The sequence below is a fragment of the Protopterus annectens genome, chromosome 16.part0 (genome assembly GCF_019279795.1).
Source record: "Protopterus annectens isolate FY-2018-M chromosome 16.part0, PAN1.0, whole genome shotgun sequence".
NCBI classification, from domain to species: Eukaryota; Metazoa; Chordata; order Ceratodontiformes; family Protopteridae; genus Protopterus; species Protopterus annectens.
Window position 1 is genome coordinate 533,284,706 of NC_056750.1, and position 27,465 is coordinate 533,312,170.

Genomic DNA, 27,465 nt, shown 5'->3' on the forward strand with positions numbered 1-27,465 from the left:
CTAACATGGAACGTTATGGTAGGTACATAACTTCTTAATGTTAAGTTGTCAATCTCGCCTTCATTCTTGCTTGATGGGACCGCGTCCCTAGCACCTCTATCCTGGGTGGCTCAATGGAACAGACTCTTGAGGACTGTAGAGCCAAAACTGGCTCTGTCCCTGGAGGCCAAGTCCAATTTGTAGTGGGAAACAAAAGTATGAGGAGTGGCCCAAGTGGCCGCTGCACAAATAGTGTCTAAAGGAAGTCTAGCTTGAAAGGCTGTAGAAGTAGCTAAGCTCCTAGTTGAATGTGCTTTAGGTTTTGAGCACAGCTGTTTTCCCCTGAGCAGATAAATTTCAGAGATGACCGAAGAAAGCCATCTAGACAAGGTTACTTTAGAAACAGGAAGGCCTTTGTTATTATCTGCATAGGAAACAAAAAGTTGATCAGATTTCCTAAATTTTTTTGTTCTGTCCAAATAATATCTGAGTTGACGGTGGACATCAAGATAATATAGTTTTTGTTCGGCTCTGTCTGAATAGTTTGGGAAAAATACAGGGAGATCAATGGATTGATTCAAATTGGTCTTTGAAGCGACCTTAGGCAAAAAGGTCGGATTAGTTCTCAATGATACTCTGTCTTTGTGAAAAATCAAATAGGGGTCGAACTGATAGAGCCTGAAGTTCAGACACCCTCCTGGCCGATGTAATAGCCACTAGGAATAAAGTTTTCCAAGAAAGAAATTTCAGGGAACAAGAAACAGCTGGCTCGAAGGGGAAGAATCAAGGATGTCAGCACTAAATTTAGATCCCACTGAGGAGGAGGATTCCTGATCGGAGGCTTTAGCAGGAAAATTCCTTTCAAGAAGGCCCTGCAGAGCCTATGGGACATAATATTGTGATCTGCGATCCCGACATGAAAGTTCGAGATAGCAGCCAATTGAACTCTGACTGTGGAAGAAGAGGAGCCTGCATGAAATATCTCTGCTAAGAAGTCCAGGACTGCCTGAATAGGGGCAGTGAAAGGATCAATACTCTTGGCCTTAGCCCAATAAGAGAAACGTTTCCATTTGCTAGCATAAATCCTCCTGGTAGAGGATTTTAAAGAAGCTACTATGATGTCTCTAACAGGGTTAGAGATCAAAGGAAGCCTGGCTAAGGAAGGAAGTGGAGCAACCATGCTGTGAGGTTGAGAGAAGGGATAGACCGGTGCAGCTGACCAGATTGGTGAATCAGAAGATCTGGCACTGGGTCCAGATGCCACGGCTGCACCAAAAGGTGACGATGGAGGAACGGGAACCAAACTTGTCGAGGCCAGTAAGGGGCAATGAGAATCAATTTGGCTCTCAAAACGGTTGCCTTCTGGATAACTTGAGGGATCAGAGGAAATGGAGGGAAGGCATAAAGAAGTCCCTGGGGCCAATCCTGGGTCAGAGCGTCTCTGGGGGGATGGTCTGGAAGAGGGAAGAGAGAGAAGAAGTCTGGGCATTTGCTGTTTTGGGGAGTAGCAAAAAGATCGCAACATGGACGACCCCACTCCAGAAAAATCTCTTCCACTGTAGATTGCTTGAGAGACCACTCGTGAGGCATGAGAATAGCTCTGCTCAATCTGTCCGCTACAATGTTGGTTTTCCCAGGGATATGCGTTGCTACCAGAAACCGATGAGAGGAGATCGCCCATTGCCATAGTCTGAGCGCTTCTCGACACAAGGGGTAGGATTTGGTTCCGCCCTGTTTGTTGATATACCAAACTACAGACATGTTGTCTGTGTGGACTGCAATTGTCCCTACAGGAAGAAAGTCGTTGAGGGCTTGCAACGTTAAAAGCACTGCTCTCATCTCCAGGTCATTTATGTGCAGGTGGTACTCGAATGGCTGCCACGTCCCATGAACCATCCTGCCCTGATAATGCCCCCCCCACCCGATCAGGGAGGCATCCGTGGTGACAGTGGCTATCGGGATGGGGTACAAAGTGTCTGCCTTGGTGAAGCTGAGGAGATGTGATCCACCAAGCAAGATGATCTTTGCAAGTCTGTGTCACCAGAATCTGGTGACGCATTGGAAGTTGTTGGTACGACCACTGCGTGAACAGCATCCACTGAAGAAGGCGCATGTAGAAGCGAGCCAGGGGAAGAAGAGTAATGGCCGCAGCCATGAGGCCTAATAACTTTAGAACCATTCTGGCCTGTACTTTCTTGTTGGCTAGAATGATCCTGACATGAGTCTGAATGTCTGAAACTCTTTGATCTGTAAGGGTAGCTGACATCCGAACAGTGTTTAAGTTTGCGCCTATGAAAGTAATAGACTGACAGGGCGATAAGGATGACTTTTCGAAGTTGATCGAGATGCCCAAATGAGAACAAAGATTTATTGTGTAATCCCTGGCTTGAATAAGCTGATGCCTGGTGGTGGCTGACAGGAGCCAGTCGTCGAGATACGGAAACACCTGGAATCCTTGACGTCTCAGGTGAGCCGTGACCACTGCCATGCATTTGGTGAACACTCTGGGGGCTGTAGTGAGACCAAAGGGCAGGGCTCTGAACTGGAAATGACTGGACCCCAGCCGAAAGTGGAGAAATCTCCTGGAGCGTCTGTGAATTTTGATGTGATAGTACGCATCCTGAAGATCTATTGAGCACATCCAGTTGTCCTTCTGTAAGAAGGGCAGAATTGACTGAAGAGTGACCATTCGGAATCTTGTCTTCCTCACAGACTTGTTGAGTCTGCTGAGATCCAATATTGGTCTCCAGTCTCCCCAGTTTTTGGGGACCAAAAAGAACCTTGAGTAGATTCCGGGCTCTGAATGGTCTGTTGTAACTGGCTGAATGGCTCTTTTTTGCAGTAGTTTTGAGACTTCTAACTCTGCAATTTCCCTTAGACCGGTGGTGCATCTGGAAGGGAATTTGAGGGAAAGGACTTTCCTCGAAAGGAATTATGTAACCCTTGGATATGATCGACTGTACCCATCTGTCTTGAGTGAGGGAATGCCAGGCTTCTGGGTACAGTGATAATCTTCCCCCGACTGCCTCCAAGGAGGGACAGCCGGGCAACATCTCAGGGATGCTGAAAGGGCTTGTCAGAGAGAGGCTCTCTGTTTCCCTGGTTTTTTGGACCCCCTCTGCCTCTAGAGTGGCGTCTGTTGTTGTTACCCCCTCTGCCTCTAGGGGTAAACTGACCACGTGAATCTGGCGTGACTCCTTGGGATTTACGGAACCACATTTTGCCACCTTTCTGTCCTTTGGGGTAAGGTCTAGAAGGGGTGGAAAAACGGACTCCTACGGCAGAAAGAGTCTTGCCGTCCTGCTCACACCTGGTCAAAGTTTCCTTCACTTGAGGGCCAAACAAAGCTGACCCATCAAAGGGAGAATTTGTGAAGGATGCCTTAAAGGGATCTGCAAATTCACATAGCCACATCCAGGCTTGGCGTCTAAGAGCCACACCTGTACCTGCGGCCCTACTCGCTCCATCAGCAGCATATGATATTAGCCGCATGGAGGAGTTTGCAATGGAATTAAGGGTTCCTAGCTGCGAAGCAATTTTTTCCTGAGCTCCTGCAGCTGTAGGATCCTGAACAACATCACCTAGCTCCTTAAGGATATCCCTTTGGAGTCTGGTGAATTGACATAGGTAATTCAGCGAACGCATAGCAAAGGTCGCTGAGGAAAACATCCGCTTACCGTACCTATCCATGGTCCTCGAGTCCTTATTAGGAGGATGGACGGGTACGGAAGGATCTGCAAGTTCCTTTTTGGTGGCAGCAGCCACCACCATGGCATCAGCGGGGACACCCTTAGTGAGGAATTGCTTATCACACGGGGCAGTGATAAATTTTGAAGGCCTCCTAGGGACTGGCTCTACAGAGTCAGGAGCTGCCCACGCCTTTCGGGCAATAACCTGCATAAGGGGGTCGAAAGGCGGAGACACCCAGGAGGTGGAGGGTCGAGATCCAAATGCCTCTAGGTATACTGACTCATCCTCAGAGGGATTGTTGGTGGGCCAGTTTCCCCTCTGTCTAAGGAGTTCTAGGATGTCTGAGAAGGAGACATCCTCAGAGGGGGATCTTGGGGATCCCTCTGACTCATCAAAGTCAGTATCTGAAGTGATAGACTCAGGGGAGTCTACATGTTTCCTCTTACAAGTCCTCTTCCTAGGAGGATCTCCCGAAACATCAGGAGAATCCTCGGAAGAGGGGGAAATTCCCAATGGGGAAACCTGAGGCGGAGGATCTCTGGGTCCTGTAGCAAGAGAAGTGGCAGAGATGTCAACAGGCACTATAGAGGGAGGAGCTAAGGGAACAGACTGCTGACTGATACCAGTGGCCAGCACACTCTTCATCACCTCGAATGCTCCCTCCCAGGCAGGTCCGAGAGAACCCGTTCCGAAGAGCTAGGAACCCAGGGACCACCGAAGGGAAGTCTCCGAGGCAGATGTCGGAGCCGAGCTCACCAAGGCCGAGGCTCCAAGGGAAGAGCGGGATCGGACAAGGGTCCGATGCCACTCACCCCTCGGAGGAGACCATGGAAGCCCGCCACCGAATCCCTCTAAGGAAGGTCTCAAGAGGAGATAAGAGTAGAGGCTGAAGGAACAGAAGGGGGTATCTGTCCTGCAGCCGTAGCAGTAACCATTCCCGAAGACTCCAACTCCAAGCTCTGGGGTAGAGTTGAAGGAGGAACTGCAACGGGGTGTGGACCAATAGTCGTCTGTTGAGACGGACTATGTAACATTTGGGCCAGTGCCTGTGACTTAAGTAATCTACTGACCACTCTCTCTAAGTCATGGTCAGAAAGCCTGGATGACCTTGAAGATCGGCTCCGATGGCTCCGTTCCGAGAGGAGAGGCGAAGCTGGAGCCCAAAGTATCGGCTCCAAGGAAGGAGACCTCGACCTCTTCCTCGAAGGAGCCATCGGAACCGATGAAACTATAGAACCTGTCGGAGCCGACAACTTATCGGAGCCGACAGGTAGCCTCGATGTATCGGCTCCAGCCGGAGCCGATACAGCCACAAAAGTAACAGTGTCGGAGCCGATCGGAGCCGACACCGATGCCTGAGCCACATGGTGGTCGGAACCGATTGGAGCCGACACGGTGGTCGATGCAGAATCGGCACCGATAGCCATCGGTGCCGAAGGCTTAGTTAAGCCCGAATCGGCTCCAGCCGGAGCCGATCTCGACTCAGAACGAGTCGGAGCCGAGGCCGCAGGCTTTGACACAGAAGCCTGGGCCTTGGAAGACTTGGCAGTCTTAGATGGAGCCGACTTAGCCGGAGAGCCCTCCGGCTTAAGAAGGCCCCTGAGTATTAATTTATTTCTTCTTTCCTGCAGGACTCTCTGGCTGAAAGAATGACATATAGCACAGGAGTCCTGCAGGTGAAGAGGCCCCAGGCAATACAGGCAAGAAGTGTGACCGTCTGTCAGAGACATCTTCTGACAGCACGAGTCACACTTCTTGAAACCTGAGACCCTTTCTTTTGACATGGTGTAACACAAGCACACACACACACACCAGTCAAAGAAATTAAATTAAATATACCAAAAAGGTATAACTAGAAACACACACACACACCCTAACAGGGGGGGGATGGGATGGGTAAAGTTTGACTAAAAAAATTAGAAGAGACAGGGAATTTTCTGTCAGAAAATGTTTAAAACTAAATTAAAACTAATAATAAAGGGTTTTTTTGTTAAAGGGGGCTAAAATAGAAAAGTAGCAAATCACTTACCAGGAGCTGGTAAAAGGAGGACCTCATTAGCGAAGCGGCAAACGAGATCTGGGTACTTACCGCCTTGCATCATGGGATATGGGGCTGCCTCGAGCTGGTAAAAGTGACTCTCGAGCTTAGCAAGTGCCGAGTCGGAGCCGAGGATCGGCTCCGAACCCATCAAGCAAGAATGAAGGCGAGATTGACAACTTAACATCTATACATTTAAAACACGTACTACCTAGTAGTGCTGCATTATACAAGGGATATACTTTAATTATTGTGTATTAAAATTTAATTATACAATCAGGAAGGTGAATCAAAGAACTTTTAAATGCTCTTAAAAATGTTCGTAAGGGACCTATGCTTTGAAAACAGCCCAAAGGTAAATTTAATCCGCCACTGGCCAGATGCATTTTCTTTGAATGTGGGTTTCAGTGCTGTTTCCATGAATGTGAGTTTCAAAGGCAGAGAAGTTGCAATGTTAAGTCTGTTTTCATTGAGACTATATTGCTTTGTTTAGATTTACCAAATGCCTGTTCAGCTTTAGCAAATGTCCATCAGTGTTTGAGCTATAAAATTTGAAATACAAGTTTTAAATTAACTCCAAACATCTGTAATTACTGTAGAAGTAAAGCAGAAAACAGTATGCACACTGAGAATTTTGAACAGTGTTTATGGCAACTGGGGAGAATTAGCCAAGTAATGGGACACAGAAATGGATTTGTGGTTGTGGGAGGGGGCTGATTGGGGGGTTTGGGGATTGATCCAAATGTAATGCATGTGTACCGCTGCCGATAGGGGTCCATCTAAATTTGTTCCTTCATAAAAGGGGTTCTCCAGCTTGCAACATTTCGGAACCACTGAAATACCATATTCATTGGTGACTTCAACTAAGCCAATATAAATGGGGTTACTTAAAAGACCCCAAACTTACAGGCCCAGAAATTCCTGGACTTTGCAAACACAAACACCTTGGACCAGATAATCCACATACTCACTAGGGGTACAAACATGGGAGAAGGCTGTATACCACCTTCCCCCACTGCAGTGCCCTCTCTGGTAAAGTCAGACCAAAAAACTGTCTCCTCCATAATAAGAATCAGTTCTGTGACCCCAGCTAAACTTGTAACATTTAAGGACTATTCTAAGGCAAACCTCTTACAACTAAATAATAACCTGTCAACATGTCAAGCCCCTAAACCTTGAGAACACAGCTGCCTATGGGGAATTGTTCATAGAAACCCTGTAGAATCATATCAATAAATTCATAGAGACACCTGTGCCTACCACAAATAAGCCCAGAACTAACCCAAAAAAAAAACACCTGGTGGAATCCAAATATAAATAGGTTGTACAACAAATGCCAAAAAAGTCATAGCCAAGATTAGGAAGTGATATGCCCAGCATGATAAAAACACTCTCGTCAATCTAAAGAAACAACTAAGAAGGCAAATTAAGTCTACTAAAGGCAAATTTGAGGTAAAGATAGCCTCCTAGGCAAAGAACAGCCACGGGTATTTCTTTAGCGATGTCCAAAACCTGAAACTTCAATGGCAGCACAGAGCAGTGTGCAGAACTGACTATACATGGAGCCATCTATAAGGAGCCAGAAAATGAGCTTTAGGGGGACACTGACACAGAACAAACTAACTATGATTTACATCTATTTACCTCATAAACCATTATTGTTTTATTTTCACTGTATTACAAATGTTAACAGTTAGACCAGTGACTTTTATTCAACAGATATACATTTTAGTCTGTTCCATGTCAGTGTCCTCATCAAGCTCCACTTCCATTACAGAATTCCATACATCCCATTTTTACTACAGATTAGTGTTTCAGATCTTTAATAGTTCCCATTTCCATATTTTAATTTCTTTAATCTCTTTTTCACATCTGTTAACAGTTTGTCTTTGGTTTTCCATTTTCTATTTATAGCTTTCTTAGTAACTATCAACACTAAAGACAGCGATGATTTCACCACATTAGTACATTATTTTACACCATCTGAGCAAAACATCTCTATAATGAGGATAAATTTAATAACCTAAAATTTGACAAACATCTCACTCTATCAAAAAGGTCCACAATACGCTAGACTCATTATACAGAGTCAAGCCATACCTAACCAAGGCCACTAGACATTCCATAACTAGGACTTATCTACTCTCTAATTTTCTATATGCCTCACCAATATTCACTAATCTCAGAAAATTAGATTTAAACAAACTGGAGTCCTGCTATAACAAAATCAAAAGATTTGCTACTAATCTTCCTTACAGATCACATCACTGGGCAGCACTTCATAAACTAAATTGGACTGAACTACCCAATTTCCTATCCCTCAACCAACTAACTTTCATTCATTCCATCTTTCACTATCCAGACAACTGTCCGGCACAAAAGAGCTTAGTGCAGCCCTACTCAAATGGCAGGCCACTAAGATCCTTTTAAAAACTACTACTCATAACAACTAAATCTAGTAATTGTTATGGTAACTCTCTGTTCTCCCACCAAATATCTAAGTCCTGGAATTCCATGCCTCAGACAATACTAAATTCTAGCAACATATCAGAATTTAAACTACTGCTTAAGAACACCTAACCAAAAACTGGCCTTGCTCCTGCACTAATCCAGGCTGATCATTCTGTCCTTCCTTGTTGTTATAACCAAAATATATCTTCTCTTACTAAATTCTAACGTCAAAACTATCCCTTTTTTCATGGAATTCCAACTTCTGTCTACCTGTCTCAAGCTCACTACTGCTTGGATTTTTATCTACCTATCTCAAGCTTCCTACAGTTTCATCATATTCTCTCCTTCTTGTACTTCACTTCAATATTGCCTTAGCTATCACTGTTTAGAACAAGTAACACTAGCATAGCAACAATCAGCCATATTCTTGTTCATATGCCATACATGTGTCATATAAATATTTACCACCAATACCATGATATTGATGTACTGATCAGTCATTTCTCTTTGATGGCTCAAGCTTTTTTAAGCTAGTTCGTTAGCTTTCTTTTTTCCACTTTATATTACTCTCGCAATTTTTATTGTTTATAAACTATTTACTACTCATATTTACCAAAGTTATGTATTCTTGATTGTTAACAATTTCTTGTATTGTTTGTAATGTGTTTTTTTAATGGAGCTACTCTCCCTGGGCCTCTGCTGAAAAAGAGCCACTGGCCCAATCGGACATCCCCGGTAAACAAATGTAAAATAATAATAAATAAATATTCTTCCAAGTATAAAACTTGGCATATTATTCAAGTCATTTTGTATATACATTCCCAAAATATATGCTCCCAAGAACCTCCTGAACAATCACATCTCCAGCATATGCCTCTAGTCTGCTGGAACATATATTTTTTAAATCATATAGTGGTATAGAATATTTGTTCAAACATCACCATGCAAAAATTCTAAATTGTTTCACTGTAGTTGCATTTCTAGCCTAACACATATTTCCTTCCCCTGATCATCTGTAGAATCCTTATTTAATTGCTCACTCCATACTATTTCTACCTTTATACTATATTGTCTTCTCAAATCTAATATTGCCTTGCATAAATTCCTATATTATTGTACAATGCATCCTTTTGAATCATAAGGGCTCTATTAAGGTTGTCAAATGTTGGCCTAACTTCTATAAACATACACTGATCCAGGTCTGTTATTCTTAGCAATATATTCTCCATTTGTTTGCCAAAACCATCATAAACACTCTGTAGTCATGCCTCAGTATCAAAATGTGTATGACCCTAGTTCAAGAGCATGTCTTCCCTACTTTGGTATAAATACAGTTTCTACTTCTTGCCATATCAAAAGCACATTACCAGAGAGCATATTGCTACAAAATTGTAGCTAGTCTTTTATTATCCCTTGTGCAATCCTTCTCCACACATATACTGGAATCACATCACTACCATGGATGGCCTTGTATTCTTGTTAATCATTGCTTCTATTGAAAGTTCCTTTGTTTTTCATGTTAGCCCCCTCCTTCTACCATTGTTAAATAAGGAAGTTGTAATTGTTTGAAATATGCTACCATTTCCTGTGTGTTGCTGTTAACCTCTGGATTTTGTCTGTATAGCATACTGTAATAAGTTACAATTGCAGTCATAATTATTCCAGGGTCTACTTACTACACTATCATTCTCATAATCTTGATTTTAAGTATCATCTTTTTGTGCTTCAAAAATTTGGTTGTTCTAGGGTCATTTTTCAAAATCTATTGTTTTAAAACTACTGCTCTATGTTCAATAATATTTTATTTCTTGGTCTTTATTCTTATGCCCTTTTTATGTAACAATAAAACTTTTTCTTTCACTCTCCTTCTATTCTACCAAAGGAAGCCTCTGTCCCTCTTTTTTTTTCTTTTTTGCAAAACTTTCAGGTTCTTTATGATTCAGGTACACTACCTATCTATGCACTACTATTTTATATATATATATATATATATATATATATATATATATATATATATATATATATATATATATATATATATATATATATATATATATATAAGTCGGTACCCAGTACCTTGCCCTATTTTTTCCTATCTACCAGCCCATTAACTTGTAGCTTAAATTCAGACCCCAAACTGTGGGCAGCAAAACAAAAGGAGGTGGAGTTGCAATATATATAAAAGACATACACACCTCTAGATTGGTCAAACAGTATGATGCACAGGAAACACTCCAGGTGTAGTTAACAATTGACAAGACCCCTATTCAAATCACAGCTAGCTATAGGCCTCCAACTTTGATTCAAGATCCCCACACTACCTATCTGGATCTCTTCGATTCTAGGAAGATTCAACCCTTTACCCTGATCCTGGGCGACTAACTATCTAACCACAGACTGGAAGAAATACTCATCCCAAAACACATATGCCCAGAGATTCCTTTATTTCTTCAATGGAAATACCTTGGACCAGTTAGTTGACACCCCAAAAGAGGTGTAAATATATTGGACTTGGTATTAACCAACATGAGTAGCCACTGCAGCATCCTTACAGTGTCATCATCACTGGTAAGATCCAACCACAAAGCAGTCACTTTCGAAGTCACCATCTCCCCTGACCCCCCCCCCCCCCGTTAGGGTAAAAAAAAAACCCTCCAAAGCTAATTACAACCTCCTGAGTGAAGGCATAAACAGCTTCACAGCCCCCACCCCCTCCATAGGAACTGGCATATATGTCCAAACCTACACCAAAGTACTATATGAGTATTTATATAGCTGCATGGAATCAGGAACACCAGACAGGAAAAAAATCATCCTTCTTAAGGAAGACTAAACCTATCTGGTGGACATCTACAATAAATAAACTCTATAATAAAAGGAAAAAAATTGCTGTCCAGGACCAAGAAGGAGCAGGTGCCTAACTGGAAGCAACCTCTCCTTAGCCTGAACAAGCAAATAAGAGCACTGGTGAAATCCTCCAAAGCAAACCGAGTCCAAACTGGCCACATCTACTAAAGACAATCATAATCTCTCTCCAACCAAGATTGTGCTAGACAATCAAGAGGAGAAGGCTAACACCCGCACTACACCTCAAGCAACACATAGCCCTTCAAAGCCCTCACCACCAACACCCACATATAGCAACACTAAACCCACATATGCGGAGGCCCTTAACATTAACCTGCCCAAGCAACAAGGACCTCCAAAGCTGAAATGCAAACAAATACCAATCACAACCAAAGTATCACATAGCTCACAACATCAGTGTGCCACCCAACAACAGCCACTAAGGCAAGGCAACGTACCCAACACTTTAGTCATAGGTGACTCTGTAGTCAGGCACACTGATGTCCCACTCACCAGGCTGAACAAGGAGAAAATTACAGTCAGCTGCTTGTCGGGTGCCAGGATCAGCCACATAACACATGCACTCAAGTCACTCCACAACAAGTACAAATACGAGTCTGTCATTGTCCATGTTCGAGTGTATGACTTGAGACATACCTCCCTGGACTACATGAAAAGAGACATGGAAGAGCTCTCGGATCATGTGACTCAGGCAGGTATGACCCTAGCCCTGAGTAGTATCCTGCCTTCGCCCAGAATGATACCACAGTATAAGGCCAAAATTACTGACTTCAACAACTGGCTAAGCTTCTGGTGTCATTCAAAGGGGATCCAGTATCTGTCTGCCTGGGATGACATAATCAACAAACCACAATGCTTTGCCAGAGATGGTCTGCACCTGTCGGCCCTGGGATTTAGGTTACTGGCTAAGGCTCTTGCCACCCCTATAGTGCCTTTTTTAGGCAAGGCTCAAAGGATAAATCCACCACCATAACAGGTACAAGTATGCAAAATCTGAAGGTAATGCTACTCAGTGCTAGAAGTCTAAACCTCAAAATGCACTCTCTCGAGGCACTCCAAAAAATGGAGAACATCGATATCTGTGCAGTAACTGAGACCTGCTTCAGGGCTCCAGAGAGCACACCTGCAATACCAGGCTACAACTCTTACCACACTTTTCGGCCACCAAACCAGGACCGAAACACTAAACGTAGAGGAGTGTCCATATTCACCAAAGATATTCACACCTCTAGGCTAGTTGCCCAACACAATGCATCTGAAATTCTCCAGGTGCAACTAACACTAGGTAAGACTGCAATCCAAATTGTAGCTTGCTACAGATCTCCCACCATGCCCCAGGATTCTCACTACACCTTTCTAAACATACTGGAAAATATTAAGATACAACCAATCACCCTAATACTGGGTGATTTCAACTACCCTGTCATTAACTGGGAAAAATACTCATGTACCATCACCTTTGCCCAACGGTTCTTGGAATTCATAAATTCCAACACCCTGGATCAACTAATCCATAGTTCCACCAGGGGCTCCAATATCCTGGACCTGGTCATTACCAACATGGGAACGCGATGCTCCATACTAGTGGTCACCCCCTCGCTGGTTAGGTCTGACCATAAGCTAATCACCTTTGACATCCACATCCAACCCCCACTCCCCAGTAAGGAAACATCCGTAAAAAACTTCTCCAAGGCCAACTTCATGCTACTCAAGTCAGAAGTGACAAACTTCATGACACCCATGCAGATGGCAACTGAAAGTTTGACTGCTGAATCCTACACTAAAGCACCGTACGAGCACATCCACTTGTGCATGAATCATGCCATCCCAAATAGAACCAAGATGCTCTCCTCCAAATAAAGGAAGCCAATCTGGTGGTCCCCTGTCATAAACAAACTATACAACAGAAGGAAGAAACTGTTGCAGAAAATAGGAAATTCCCAGAATGCAAAAAACTCCCTTACCAGCCTCAGTAAGAAGCTGAGATCGCTCATAAAATCCTCCAAAGCTAGTTACAAAAATAAAATTGCCAAAGATTCCAAAGACAACCACAAGGCATTCTATAGATATGTCAAGAATCTAGATGGAAATGCTTAGATCTGCTCTGAGCTACAACAGAATGGCATTAAGTATACTGATCCCAAGGACATTGCCAATATCCTGGCAGATCAATTTAGTGCCAACTTCAACCCCTCTCACCCCCTAAAGGGCCAATCTCAATACCGAAAGAATGCCAAATTCCGGTAATCATGGCCACACAAGTAAAAACTGCACTCTCCAAAGCTAAGAATACAGCATCCATGAACCAGACGACATCCCGGGCTGTGTACTAGATGAACTACAAAATGAACTGGCACCTCACCTAAGTGTCATGTTTAATCATAGCCTCACTTCAGGCTTCGTGCGCACTGAGTGGTGCACAGCTACAGTTATCCCACTCTACAAGGGGGGATCCACCTTGGATCCTGGGAACAACTGTCCCATCAGTCTGATGAGCCTGATCTGCAAGGCCATGGAATGTATTATTATGGAACTTATAAACAAAGACATTGGCAACCTTGAAACACTGGATCCCAAACAGTTTGGGTTCATGAGGAGCTGATCGTGTCTTCTGAACCTGACTGACTTCTTCGAATCAGTCTCCAGAGCAGTGGACGAGGGTAAGGCGGTCCACACAGCCTATATGGACCTTGCCAAGGCCTTTGACACCATTCCCCACTCTGGAATCATAGATAAACTTACTAAGCTGGGCATAAATCCCTATGTCACTCGATGGGATGCCAACTGGCTTACTGACAGAACCCACACTGTAAAAGTAGCCGACTCCAAATCCAGCTCCAGACAAGTGACAAGTGGAGTACCTCAGGGTTTAGTCTTGGGACCACTCTTGTTTGGCATCTACTTCTCTGAAGTACAGGCCAACACTATGGGACTCTGGCTAACAAAGTTCCCAGATGACAACAAACTGGGAACCATTACTGAATCCCCAAATGATGTGGATATTTTACTAAAGGGCCTTACAGAAACAGATACTTGGTGCCAGAGCCATGGGCTCAAGCTCAATGCCAAGAAGTGTATAGTTATCCCCTTTGGGAAAAACCATGTACACATTAATTACCACATAGGTGGCAGTACACTAAACACTGAAGGTGTGATAAGAGACTTAGAAACACAGGTGGACAGTGGTCTTACCTTCGATAACTACACCACCACAACAGTCAGGAAATCATTCTATGTGGCACACCTCATCACTAAGGGCTTTTCATCCAGAAAAAAGGAGGTCATTGTCCCACTGTACTTATCCCCCATTAGACCCATCATAGAGTACAATGCCCCATTTGGTATAGATCTCACAAGACATCTGCAACAACTGGAAAGGCCACAGAAACACCTCACTAAAAGAATCACAGGTCTAAAGCAGATGCCCTATGCTGACCAACTAAAAAAACTCCAGCTATACTATGCCACATATCGTGTACTCAGAGGCGATCTCTGCTTAGCATACAAAGCCATGTTAAACCCAGAGCTGTTAGACATGCTACAGTTAAAGAAATCCCAATCCATCAGAGCCACACGCTCCAGGGACTTAAACCTTGTCATCGCAATGAACAAAATATGCTGGAGGGATAGGTTCCTGACCCAGAGACTCCCCATACTCTGGAATAGACTGCCCAGACATGTCAAGTAGAGCGCCTCCTTGGCCCTCTTCAAAAGGAACCTTGACGACTGGATGGGAGATAGGAAATTTACCCCAGGGATCACATCAGTCGCCCTGCTAGACAGGTGTCCAGGGAAGAAATAGCCAGGGAATTGTTATGGCTAGGCTTGTACAGGCCCTAGGGCTGATAGCCTAGTACCAACCTATGAACCTATAAGGCCTTCTTCACATGTGCCACAATCTCAAGGGAAGCACCCAGATCTGCTCAGAACTTGTGGTCAAGGACACCACATGAAAAATGCTGTAGATATAGCCAACCTGCTGGCAGACAGGTTCAGTGAAAACTTCACTCCTCTGTCTCCCCCATCAGTAAAACAGGACATCACCAGTACTTGCCCCCTCCCCTTATCTCTAGGAAGCAAGTCATCACTGCCCTCTCTAAGGCAAAAACTACAGCCTTCATGGGAGCCGACAACATCCCATGCTGCATCCTACATGAACTCAGGCAGGAACTTACAGTACCATTAGGCACCATATTCAACCAAAGCCTGAGTAACAGTTTCATCCCAGATGAGTTCAGGACAGTTACTGTCACCCCCTTGCACAAAGGTGGAGCATCCACAAATCCAGGAAATTATAGACCTATCAGCCTAACTAGCCTGATCTGCAAGGCCATGGAGTGGATTATCATGGACCTCATTAACAAGGACATTGGCAACCTCCAGACACTTGATCACACACAGTTTGGTTTTGTCAAGGGGAGGTCATGCCTGTTAAATTTGGTCAACTTCTTTGAGAAAGTCACCAAAGCCATAGATAAGGGGAAGATGGCACACACCACCTACTTTGACCTGGCCAAAGCCTTTGATACTATTCCCCACTCAGGTATAATAGATAAACTCACTCAACTAGGCATCAATCCATATGTTACCAGATGGGTAGCAAATTGACTCACTGATGGAAGTCAAAATAGGGGAAGTCACCTGAAGTAGTAGACCCGTAAGAAGTGGTGCACCCCAGATATCGGTCTTGTGGCCTTTGCTGTTTGGGATATACTTCTCGTAGGAGCAGGCCAAATTTAGTAGGCTATGGCTGATCAAGTTTGCAGATGACTGCAAGCTGGGTGCTATCATCAATTCCCCTAGTGATGTGGGCATCCTCCAAGAGGGTCTCACCCAAACAAATGACTGGTGCCAGAAACATGGCCTCAAACTGAATGCCAAAAAATGCATCATCATCCCTTTCAGGAAGAGTGATGTCCCCACAAATTACCACATTAATAATAAGGTCCTAAGCACACAATCGGTCATGAGGGACTTGGGCACCCAGGTTGATAGCAAACTGACTTTTGACCACCATATTGCCACCATTGTATGGAAAGCTTTTAACGTGGCCCACCTCATTAGTAAGGGCATCTTATCCAGGGATAAGGTGGTCATAACATCCCTGTATTCTACCCTTATAAGACCCATTATTGAGTACAATGCCACTTTCAGCATGTACCTCACAAAGCACATGCAGCAGATGGAGAGACCAAAGAGGTTTCTCACCCAGAGAATCCAGGGCCTCAAACATCTACCCTACAGAGATAGGCTAAAAGCCCTGTCCCTCTACTCAGTCTCCTACAGACTCCTCAGAGGTGACCTCTGTCTAACATACAAAGCAATCTCAGATCCCATCCTGATGGGAATGCTTATCCACAAGTCAAGCTCCACTTGAGTAACCCACACACGTGACCTTAACCTGGTCTGTGATATCAACAGGACTTGTTGGTGGGACAGATTTGTGTCCCAGAGACTCTCCCTTTTGTGGAATAGACTCCCTCTCCATGTAAAGCAGAGTACCTCATTAAACATTTTAAGCGCAACCTGGATAACTGAATAGGGAACAGAAGATACAACCCTGGGATTCCATCTGTGTCCCTGCTGGACAGTGGCATAGGGTGCTGACTTGCTGGAACATGGGCTAAACTCTTGGCTAGGCTTGTAAGGGCCTCAGGGCCAATAGCTAGTAACTTCCTAAGATCATATGATCCTAAATTTTACTATACTTCTTACTTTTATCTTTCTTTTACAAAATGGTCCTTCATAGTCTCTTTTTCTCTCTTTTGAATCCATCCATCCATCCACAACTCCTTTTTACTATTTTTGCACACTGGTGTCAGTGTGTGACTTCAACAGTGACAGCCATCTAGAAGCCAATGTTTATCACTTTATAATTATTCTTGTGTAATATTATCCCAGCTGAACCTGATCTCTTATTAGAATACACTATTCCATCTCTACCAAAAAATAAACATATTAACTGTATCCATCCTTTTCTCAAGGTAGTAGAGTTGATGCTCTGTACAAGCTGTAGTGTAAGGCTTCATCTAGTTTTCTCTAATCAGAACCAACCCCTGATTTATTCCTCTGCATTGGAGAACACCTATTTTAAATCACTAATCTGTTTATTTCACTTGCCTGCAGCATTTTATTTCCAAAACTGCCACTCTATACTTGTGTGGATAGTCAGCCTATCTACATTCTTTCATTTTGTAAATCTTTTCTATATGTTGTTTATTCTTGCATCCAGTACACATTTTAACATATTTCCTTAACTTTCATTATATTTCAAAAGCTAGCAATTTTCAAAAGATCAAACTTAACTGTCCAGTCATGGTGACTCCACCCTCTTATAAACATATACAGTTTATCAAGGAAAGCAAGTTGCATTCCAGCAGCATTGAAGGTAGGTGTATCAGCAGACTGAATCTCTCACTCTGAAGCTTGATAAATGTGGCTTTAACCAAAAGCATACAAAATTAAATGAAATAGTTATTCTCTCACTGGCACCAACTGATTTCAACCAGTTTAAAATAATTTCCAGTGTGCATCTTTCAATTTTTATTTATGCCAAATATCTTAGCACATACATATATTTCCCTGCATTTAAACAGCTCACCACTGGGTTTCCATTGCATTGTGTGAATCTTCCTATCTAGCCTACTTTCATTCCATATACTTGTCATTAATTTTTGAAAGCATTGTAGACCTAGTGCATGCATTACCAGAACTAATTTTTTTATATTCATTATTGCCTATTGGCTTCTATCACATACTGTATTGCTTTCACTTTTCATTCATCACTCATTTACTTATTTTGCTTTTCCTTCTCCCACTGTCATAGTACCTTTATTTAAAAAAATAGCACAGTCTGCAATTTGAAACAGGGACTTTTATCAGACAGAATGCTGTATAGCTCCCACTTTAATTAGACATAAAGTTAAATGTTTAAGTAAAATGTGAGATACATTACTCATTATTACATTTCTATTAATCAAACAGCTATTTTCTGTCTGGTACTTACTGATTTCTATGCGTTTAATATATCATTCAGAATGCAACTCACATTTATGATTATATTACATTGTTCTCCATATAATCTTTTTAAGTTGCTGTTGTGTCTTTCGGCTTATCCTGGTTAGGGGTCGCCACAGCGGAACTCCGGTCCACTAATGTTTGGTAGTGGATTTTTACGTGCCGAGTTACCAGCCCTGACGCACAACCTTCAATGAAGGCACACCCATTCACACATGCCTCCACACAGAAGACGTTCTAGCTGAGAATCGAACAGGATAATGTCTTGCTGTGAGGCGACAACGCTACCGCAGCACCACTACCGCAGGTCATATAAGTAATGTTCTCAATCAATGTTCCCATTGTAGTGTTTATGGAATCTTCCATATTTTTGAAAACGGTATAAACTCTTTTGTTTTATCCATCATTTTCTTTGGAAAAGAGGAATGAGCTTTATAGTAAATCTCTCCAGTGAAGTGTTCATAATTTGCATTTCTGCATTTGTTGACTGGTTGCTTGTTCCCTTTTCACCTTCTCCTACCTCCATTCTTTTTCTTTTTACCAGTTCATTTTTTGTGTATCAAAGACCTGTGTAGTTTCTAATCCAAGTGGCTAGAAGACTTAATATGATGCAGGATATAATAACCTGAAATAAACTTTCATTTCTCTGTAAGAATTATGGAAGAAACACATTTCTGTTAGTTTGTATTTGTAATGAATCCTTTAATTTCTTGATGTATACTGATTACTAGATTAAATTGTGACATAGTAGAATAATTTTGGAGTCCACAGAGGCATTTTAATGGCATAAAAAGTCAGAAGACATCCCAGTTGGACATTCTCACAGAATAAGGCAAAATTCAATAGGAAATGGACTGGATGTCTGCATAAAAACATCTGTATAGCCCTTACTGTGATGGCCTGTAGGCATGGGCTATTGTTTTAACTGTTGGATTACACACAGTCCTTGCAACACTGAAGTCAACATTGTCTTTTAAATAACTGTGTTGGGAGGGAAGGAGAAACACATTATGACCTTATACTTATGTTACAGAATATCATAGAATGTACAAGGCAGAAGGGCCATGTGGACATTTACGCTTTGCTGGTATTCTCCGTTAGACCTTACCTCCTTTTTCAAGGAGCAAAAGGCCAGTCATAGTGAGAGTGAATTTATGAATAACCATACAAATGTCTAGTTCCTATTTAGAGGAAGATAGTGTGTCACATTTCTTGATCTCAACAGGAAGTTTGCTCCTGAGAAGGAATAATCATTGTGCAACAAATATGTCTGTCATCTATGAATTGCTGAAGCAGGTTCAGATCTTTGGTTCTAGCATTCACTGGACTGCTTGTTTTGTGAAGAAATAAGAGGTGTTGGACATCTGGATCTCTAATGACCCAGAAGGTAAGGTACAGATCTCCCCTAGCAAGTCTATAGGACAATGAAAACAAGGACAAGGCCTCCAGCCTCTGTCGGTAGCTCAGGTCCTTTAAGCCCATGATCTTTTTGGTCAGGAACCTTTGGGGTCCCGCCAACTGTTTGATATATTTAATAAGATACATTCCAAAGGGCAACATATTTGATGATGGGCCTAATCAACACAGAATATAGATGGCTAGGGGCTTCTTTGCACTAGAGGAAATACCACTTGTGATTAGCTGTGCCAGACAGAAGTATTTCCAGACCACTGTTGCAATATGATGACTAAGGGAAATGGAGTTATCTACCCATGTTCCAAGGTCTCTCACATTTTCATTTTGAAGTGAGGTGTTTTGTATACTATAAGCGGGTTATAGGGTTTGTTTTAGTCCATTTTCAGAAACCAGCTATTTTTAAGTGTAAGTTCACTTTGTAGTGTCTACATTCCAACAGGGGAATTTAAGTACGACATCCAGTTTACAATAATCTGCAAACATGGCTAACCAATTTTTCATCTGGGGATTAGATAAGTATATTCCACACAGCACTGATCCTTCTGGCACCCCAATGGTTATTTTATGCTGTCTAAGGACATGCATGCCATCCTTACAGTATGGGTTTTGTCCTTCAGCCAATTAGCTGTCAATCTAACTACACAGGGATTCATTTGAAGTGCATGTAGCTTGTTGATAATGCAGGCATGGGGTATGGTATCAAATGTTTTGGTGAGATCTAGGTATGCTAAATAAGCAGCATGACCACTCTGCATGACCTGCTATTACCCTCAAAAAATTCACTAGAGTCACTAAACAGAATCTATCCTTAACAAAACCAAACTGTTGAGGGGATCAAGTCTTATACGATTTTTCTATTTAGCATGTTTAGCATGTATATTATGGCCTGTTCCATGGCCTTTCAGCTGAAACTCTTCAGGCTGATGGGTCTGTAATTCCCAGCATCCACGGTAGGGACACCTGTTTCAAATGGCATCACAGCTGCTGTGCACTAAACCTCTGGGACAAAGCCAGTTGATAAGCTCAGACTGAATTGTTGTAGGTGTTGATCCACCAGTGCATGTTTAGTACTGTTCATCAGGCAGCCTAGTATATTATCACATCACAGTGAGGATGTGTAGTCTGTCTTGGAGAGTATTTTTAACAAGTGCTCTTTTTGTGATGAGAGGAGTTTGAAATCCTTAGGTATATGTGAGTTTTGTATACATGTCTCTGGAGTAAAATTTGCACTGACATTTTTTGCCTATATATTTGCAATATCCAGTGAATCAGAGTATGTGGTGCCATGATAAATATGTTCAGACCACAGATGGGTGTTATTTTGTAATTTCCTGAAATAAGTAAAGAAGGATGTGTAGTCATCATTAGCTTCTGATGCCAGCCTATGCTTATTGTTAAGCCATTGTTTTCCAGATTTTATTTTTCAGTATCTTTCATAACCTTTTTGTGTTGACTTGAATTTGTAAGTCTTTATTTTTGCTATATATTCTGAGATTTTTTTTCTTTTTATAGTATTGTTTACTTATGCATCTGAGCCACCAGGCTGGTTTGCTCATACCTTTCCCATTCTGTTTAGCTTTGGTAGGGACTGACAGATTTATACACTTTGCTAGGTCAGCCCAGAAATTTGCATAGCTACTAATGATGTCAGTATTTTGAAAGTTACAGTGGAGTTTTAACACTTTATCATAGATTAGTAGTAAGTTCATATGTCTGACTATTGTGATATTTGCATGTTCTAGTTCTGATTTAAGGATTTTGAGTGAAGTTGTCAGTATGTGGTCAGACTAGGCAGAGCATGCATATAACAGTGGTCTAATGCATATAGATGCTATATTTTTAAGGACTAGGTCAAAAACATTTTCCATCTAGTAGGCTTTATGACTATTTGAGCTAGAAAATTATTTTTTATGAAATCAAGGAATTTGTGGGGATAGCCTACATCTGAGCTATTGTCTCCCAGTTTATCTACAGGTAGATAAAGACTTCAGGATGGTGGTGTTTTGTGTATTTGAAGTAGATCCAATGCATTTGAGAAATGGACATGGTTTCTAGGTCATCATGGGGGTACTGTAACATTCTATGATCTTTGACTTGGTTATACATAGAGCGAGTTGAATATTAATAAGCCGGGTTTGTGGGTCCCAGGGAGTCTGCCTTGAGGTAATGTTGTCTTTTTTTTAACATTTATAACATTATCACTTAAAACACAGGCAAACATCCATCAACAGAAAACAAGTAATTTTAACATTTTTCCATTTAAATACAATGCATACCGCATATATTTTCTTTGCTACTATTATCAGTCCAACATTACAAAATCATTCCTGAATTACTGCCTTTCCTTAAACCTCATTCCTCCTCCTGAACATTATTATGAATGTATTGTTCCCACAATTTTTATTTACTATGTAATTTGCACTTTCCCTTTTACAAAGATCCCTCCTCCTGTTCTTCTACCTCTTTCATAAAATCTAATACCTCAGATACAGTTAGTGTAGACTTTGATTTCCATTTTCTAGTAATTGCTTTTTTGGTTGCCAACAGAATTAAATTTTATAAGGCCTTACTATGTCTTGGAAATTCATTTCCTGAATCCCAGCTTAGAAAAATAATGTCCTTACTTACAGCCATTTGCTCAGCCTGTATTTCTGACAGATTACTCTGTAGGGAATTATTAAAATCTGCCAACTCATTGCACTCTCCAAAAGCCAGTTACCTCTCTTCTCCATCACACTTCTAATATTTGCTAACTTATCTGAGGAAAAATTCTTTGAGGTCTGCTTAGGGTATAAAAATACCTATGCAAGTGCTTCCAAACAAAGATCATAAACTTCTGGACTTGGTCGCATGCTTGGGAGCCATACATATGTCTTCCTATTGTTTTCTTGTAAATTGCATTTCTGGTCTTTCTTCCCAATCTTTTCTAATCTCATCGGATTGATTCTTACAGTTATCATTTTATATGTCCTACTAATTATCCCCTTTTAACAACTGCTTATCTACTAGGTTCAACTAAAAACTCCATCAGAGCAGGTCTTTCACTTAAAATCCCTTTATCCCTTTCTCTTTGCTTTTACTCTGAGATCACCCCCTGATAGGGAAGGTAGTCTCTAAGTTGCAATCCAAATGTCTTCTTGGCCTCATCCCACTCTGTTACTTTTCCTGCTTGAGTTATTTGCTCTCAATATCCTGGTTCCTTTGCCAGATTTCTTCAGTAAATTCCAGCCCCCTCTTGCTTATTTTCTGTACCCCTACTTGCAGTTATCCCTATTGGCAAAATCTACTTTATCCATTCTCATACTGGCTTAATTCTTAGGATACTTTTTGTCACTTTATGAATATAATATTACATATGGTTGTTATTATTCTCCTTAAGGATCTGCATCCAAAATCCCACCCTATTTCTATTTCTTGAACTTCTTTCTTTCTTCATCATCCCTTTCCACTTTAAATTATAACCTTCTGCTTGTGTTATGTATATGATCCTTAACTGTGTAGCTCTAAAGTATCCCTTCAAATCAGGTAAACCTAAACCACCTTGTTCTATTGTTCCCTCCCAAATTCCTTCAGTTCTATTAATTCTCCACAACTTCTACACAAGTTGATGAAAGTATGCCTGACCTATATGCAAGTCTAAAGAGACCAAAAACATTTCACAGCTTATAATTAGAAGTTATGTACTCACCATAACATTCCATCTGAGTAGGTATCTTCATTTGTCTGCAACCTTTGGGATACGGATCCGATCTCGGATCCGAGCCGGCAACTTTTACCACAGCATAGATCCGAGCTCCTAGCTCCTCCCTTTACCCATAATCCCCTGCCAACCCTAACTGACCTCAGATCAAGTTTGCCCGATATAAGCAATGTAAAAGTGCCCCGGAAGGGGCTAATCCAAGACAGATCCTAAAGGTCAGGGGGAAGGAGGGGGGGGGTGGTTGCAGACAAATGAAGATACCTACTCAGATGGAACGTTATGGTGAGTACATAACTTCTAAATCTGAAGTAGGAACTTCATTTGTCAGCAACCTTTGGGACAGAGTCCCCAGCTACCGGAATCCTGGGTGGCCTTTATGGAAGAACATTCCGGAGCACTGCAGAGCCAAAGGACGCCCTACCTCTGGAGACAACATCCAGTTTGTAATGGCTGATAAAGGTATGAGATGAGGCCCGAGTGGCTGCGGAACAAATATCATCTAAGGGGACCCTAGATTTAAAAGCCGCCGAAGCAGCGACGGCCCTAGTAGAATGAGCTCGAACCCCCTGAGGTGCAGGCCTTCCCGAACTCTGATACGCTAAGAGGATACAATTAGCTATCCACCGTGATAGTGTAACTTGAGAAATTGACTTGCCTAAACTTGTTTTGGCAAAGGAGACAAACAACTGGTCAGATTGCCTATGACCAGCAGTTCGATGAGTATAAAAATGTAATTGTCTGTGCACATCCAAGGAATGCAGTTTATATTCTCCTTTGTTCTGGTAATGGGGAAAGAACATGTGAAGATTAATAGATTGATTAATATTAACTTCTGAAGACACCTTAGGCAGAAAGGACGGGTTGATCCTGAGGTAAACTCTATCTGGATGGAAGGATAAATACGGCGGCTTAACACACAGAGCCTGAAGTTCAGAGACCCTTTTAGCTGAAGTAATGGCCACTAAGAAGGCCGTTTTCCAAGAGAGATATTTAAGATCAACCGTGGCCGTTGGCTCAAAAGGGGGGCTAGTCAAGGCTTGGAGAACCAAAGACAAATCCCATGAGGGTACTACCTCCCTGACTGGAGACCTGAGAAGGAAAGTACCCTTGAGGAAAGCTTTACAAAGCTTAGCAGTCATCAGAGGGCCTGATTCATGCCCTACATGATAATGCGAAATCACTGCCAGTTGTACCTTGACTGTAGAGCAGCTAGCCCCTTGATGAAAAAGGGTAGTTAAGAACTCCAAAACCGACGTGAGAGGTGCCGTGAAAGGATCCAAGTGATGGTGCTCCACCCAGATTGAGAAACATTTCCACTTGCTTTGGTAGACTCTTCTGGTGGAAGGTTTATGTGCTGCTACTAGGATGGCTTTGACTGGTGAGGAGATTCTGGGAGTCCTAATCAGGAGTGGAACTGGAGCAACCAAGCTGTCAGCTTGAGGTTGACCAGGTTGGGGGCTGGGAGACCCAGAGGGTGGGTAATGAGATCCGGGAGTGGATCCAGAATCTATGGTGGATAAATTAGGTGAGACCACAGGTACGGGAACCATGTTTGACAAGGCCAGAATGGGGCAATGAGGATCATTTTGCTCCCCAGCTGACTGGCTTTCTGTAGGAGTTTCAGCATCATGGGCAAAGGAGGATAAGCGTAAAGGAGACCTGGAGGCCAAGCATGTATTAGAGAGTCTCTCTGGGACTCCCCCTGAGGGGGAATTAGAGTAACTGTTGCATTTGGTATTTGAAGGAGAGGCAAAAAGTTCACAACAGGGTTGCCCCCATAGGGCAAATATTTGTTTCGCTACTAGAGGATTGAGAGACCATTCGTATGGAGTCAGAATCGAACGACTGAGCCTGTCTGCTAGGATGTTGGACCGTCCCGGAATGTGCGTTGCAATAAGAAAGCGGTTGGTGGAAATCGCCCATTCCCACACTCTCATGGCCTCGCGACAAAGGGGATAAGACCTGGTTCCCCCCTGTTTGTTGATGTACCAGACAACTGACATGTTGTCCATTTGTACTGCAATTGTCCCAATTGGTAGAAGGCTGTGAAGTGCCTGCAACGTCAAAAGCACCGCCCTCATCTCTAAGACATTGATATGCAAGGAGGTCTCTGTGTTGTTCCACGTGCCTTGGACCATTCTGCCTGAATAGTGTCCCCCCAACCCAGATGAGAGGTGTCCGTGGTCACTGTGGCGACGGGGGAAGGCATCGAAAATGATCGTCCCGTGTGGAGCCACCACATGAGCGACGTTCTGCAAGCCCTGCTTAGGGGAATAGGATGGGACAGGGGGTTGCGAGACAGGGACCATTGTACTTGGAGGGTCTATTGCAGTACCCTCATATTTAGGCGGGCTAGGGGTAGTAGAGGAATAGCTGCCGCCATGGACCCTAGAGCCCTCAGGATCAATTCCGCAGGTGGAACAGGAAGAATGAGAATGGCCTTGACATGCAACCTCAGGTTCTGAAGCTGATCGGGAGTTAAGAAGGCAAGCATTATCCTGGAATCCAATCTCGCCCCCATAAAATCTATCACCTGTGAGGGGACTAGAGAAGATTTGGTCATGTTGATAGTTAACCCTAGACGTGGAGCAAGGTCAAGGAAGTAATCCCTGCCTGAACAGAGCAGATGCCTTGTTGGGGCGATGAGGAGCCAGTCGTCCAGGTACGGAAAGACCTGAATTCCCTGAAGCCTCAGGTGGGCCGCTATGACTGCCAAGACTTTGGTGAACACCCTGGGGGCTGAGGTGAGACCGAAGGGAAGGGCCCAGAACTGAAAGTGACTGGCTCCCAGCCGGAAGCGGAGGAACCTCCTGGAGCGTCTGTCCACTAGGATGTGGTAGTACACATCCTTGAGGTTCTCCTGTAATAGGGGGAGAATAGATTGTAAGGTGACCATTCGGAACTTTTCTTTGGGTACTGCCAAGTTCAGGAAAGAGAGATCGAGAATGGGTCTCAAGTCCCCCGTCTTTTTTGGCACCAGAAAGAACCTGGAGTAAAACCGCAATCCGAACTGATCTGGGGGGACGGGTTGGATGGCTCTTTTTTGTAAAAGCTGCTGAATTTCTGTAGCAGCTGCCTCCCTCTGATTGGGTGATACATCGGGGAGGCTTCTGATTTTGGGGGTTACAATGAAGGGAATTTGGTAACCTCTGGATATGATGCGAAGCACCCAGCGATCTGTTGTTATTGGCTCCCACATTGCTAGGTGCTTCGAAAGACGCCCCCCGACTGCCTCCAGAGTGGAGCAGCCGGGTAACCCCTCAGGGGTTCTGCATGGGCCTATCAGAGAAGGGTTCTCTGGACCCAAAGTTTCTGGGACCCCCTCTGCCTCTTGGGCGGCGTCCTCCCTGTCCTCCTCTGCCACGAGAGGACTGGTTGTCCGGAGCAGACTGGGACTGATGCGATTTTTGGAACCACATCTTCTTCTGACCCTTTTGGTTCTTAGAAAAGGACCTCTGGAAGGCAGAGAAGCGGACTCCGACGGCAGATAACGTCTTCCCATCTTTCTCGCTCTGGACTAAAGTGTCGCGAACGGTTTTGCCAAAAAGTGCAGAACCATCAAAGGGGGCATTCGCGAATGACACCTTAAAGGGTTCCGAGAAGTCACAGTGTCGGAGCCAGGCCTGACGCCTGATTACCAGGCCAGCTCTGCCGGCTCTAGAGGCTCCTTCAGTGACGTGTGACAAGAGCCGCATAGAGGTGTTAGAAACTGAACGTAGAGTAGACATTCGGGAGGAGTACAGATGTTTGTCTCCTTCCAACATGGACTCTGGGGGGGATGCAGCGTATTATTTTATTAGATCCCACTGCATCCGGATTACGTATGCCATATAGTTCAGCGCTCTCATGGAGAAGGTTGCTGAACTAAAGACCCACTTCCCCAGGCGGTCCATCGCTCAAGAGTCCTTACTCGGCGGGTGGACCGCAGAGCTCTCCTGAGCCAGCTCTCTCTTGGTGGCCGCCGCCACCAACATGGCATCCACAGGGGGACCTCTGCTCCAGTGAGTTCTCTCAGCGGGGGGACTCAGGATCCTATTCGGGCGCTTGGGGATTGGCTCCACAGTGTCTGGCTCCTTCCAAACCCTGGTGGAAATAAGGTCCACCAGGGGGTCGGGGGGAGGGGACACCCAAGAGGTAGATGGCCCTGCTTCGAACACTTCTAGGAATACGGACTCATCGGAGGAAGCCTTGGGGGCAGACCCCCCCCAATCCTGAGCATCTCCATGATGTCTCCAAAGGAGACATCCTCGGGGGGTGACCTTGGGGAGCCTTCCCCTTCATCTAAGTCCGAATCTCGTAAGGGACT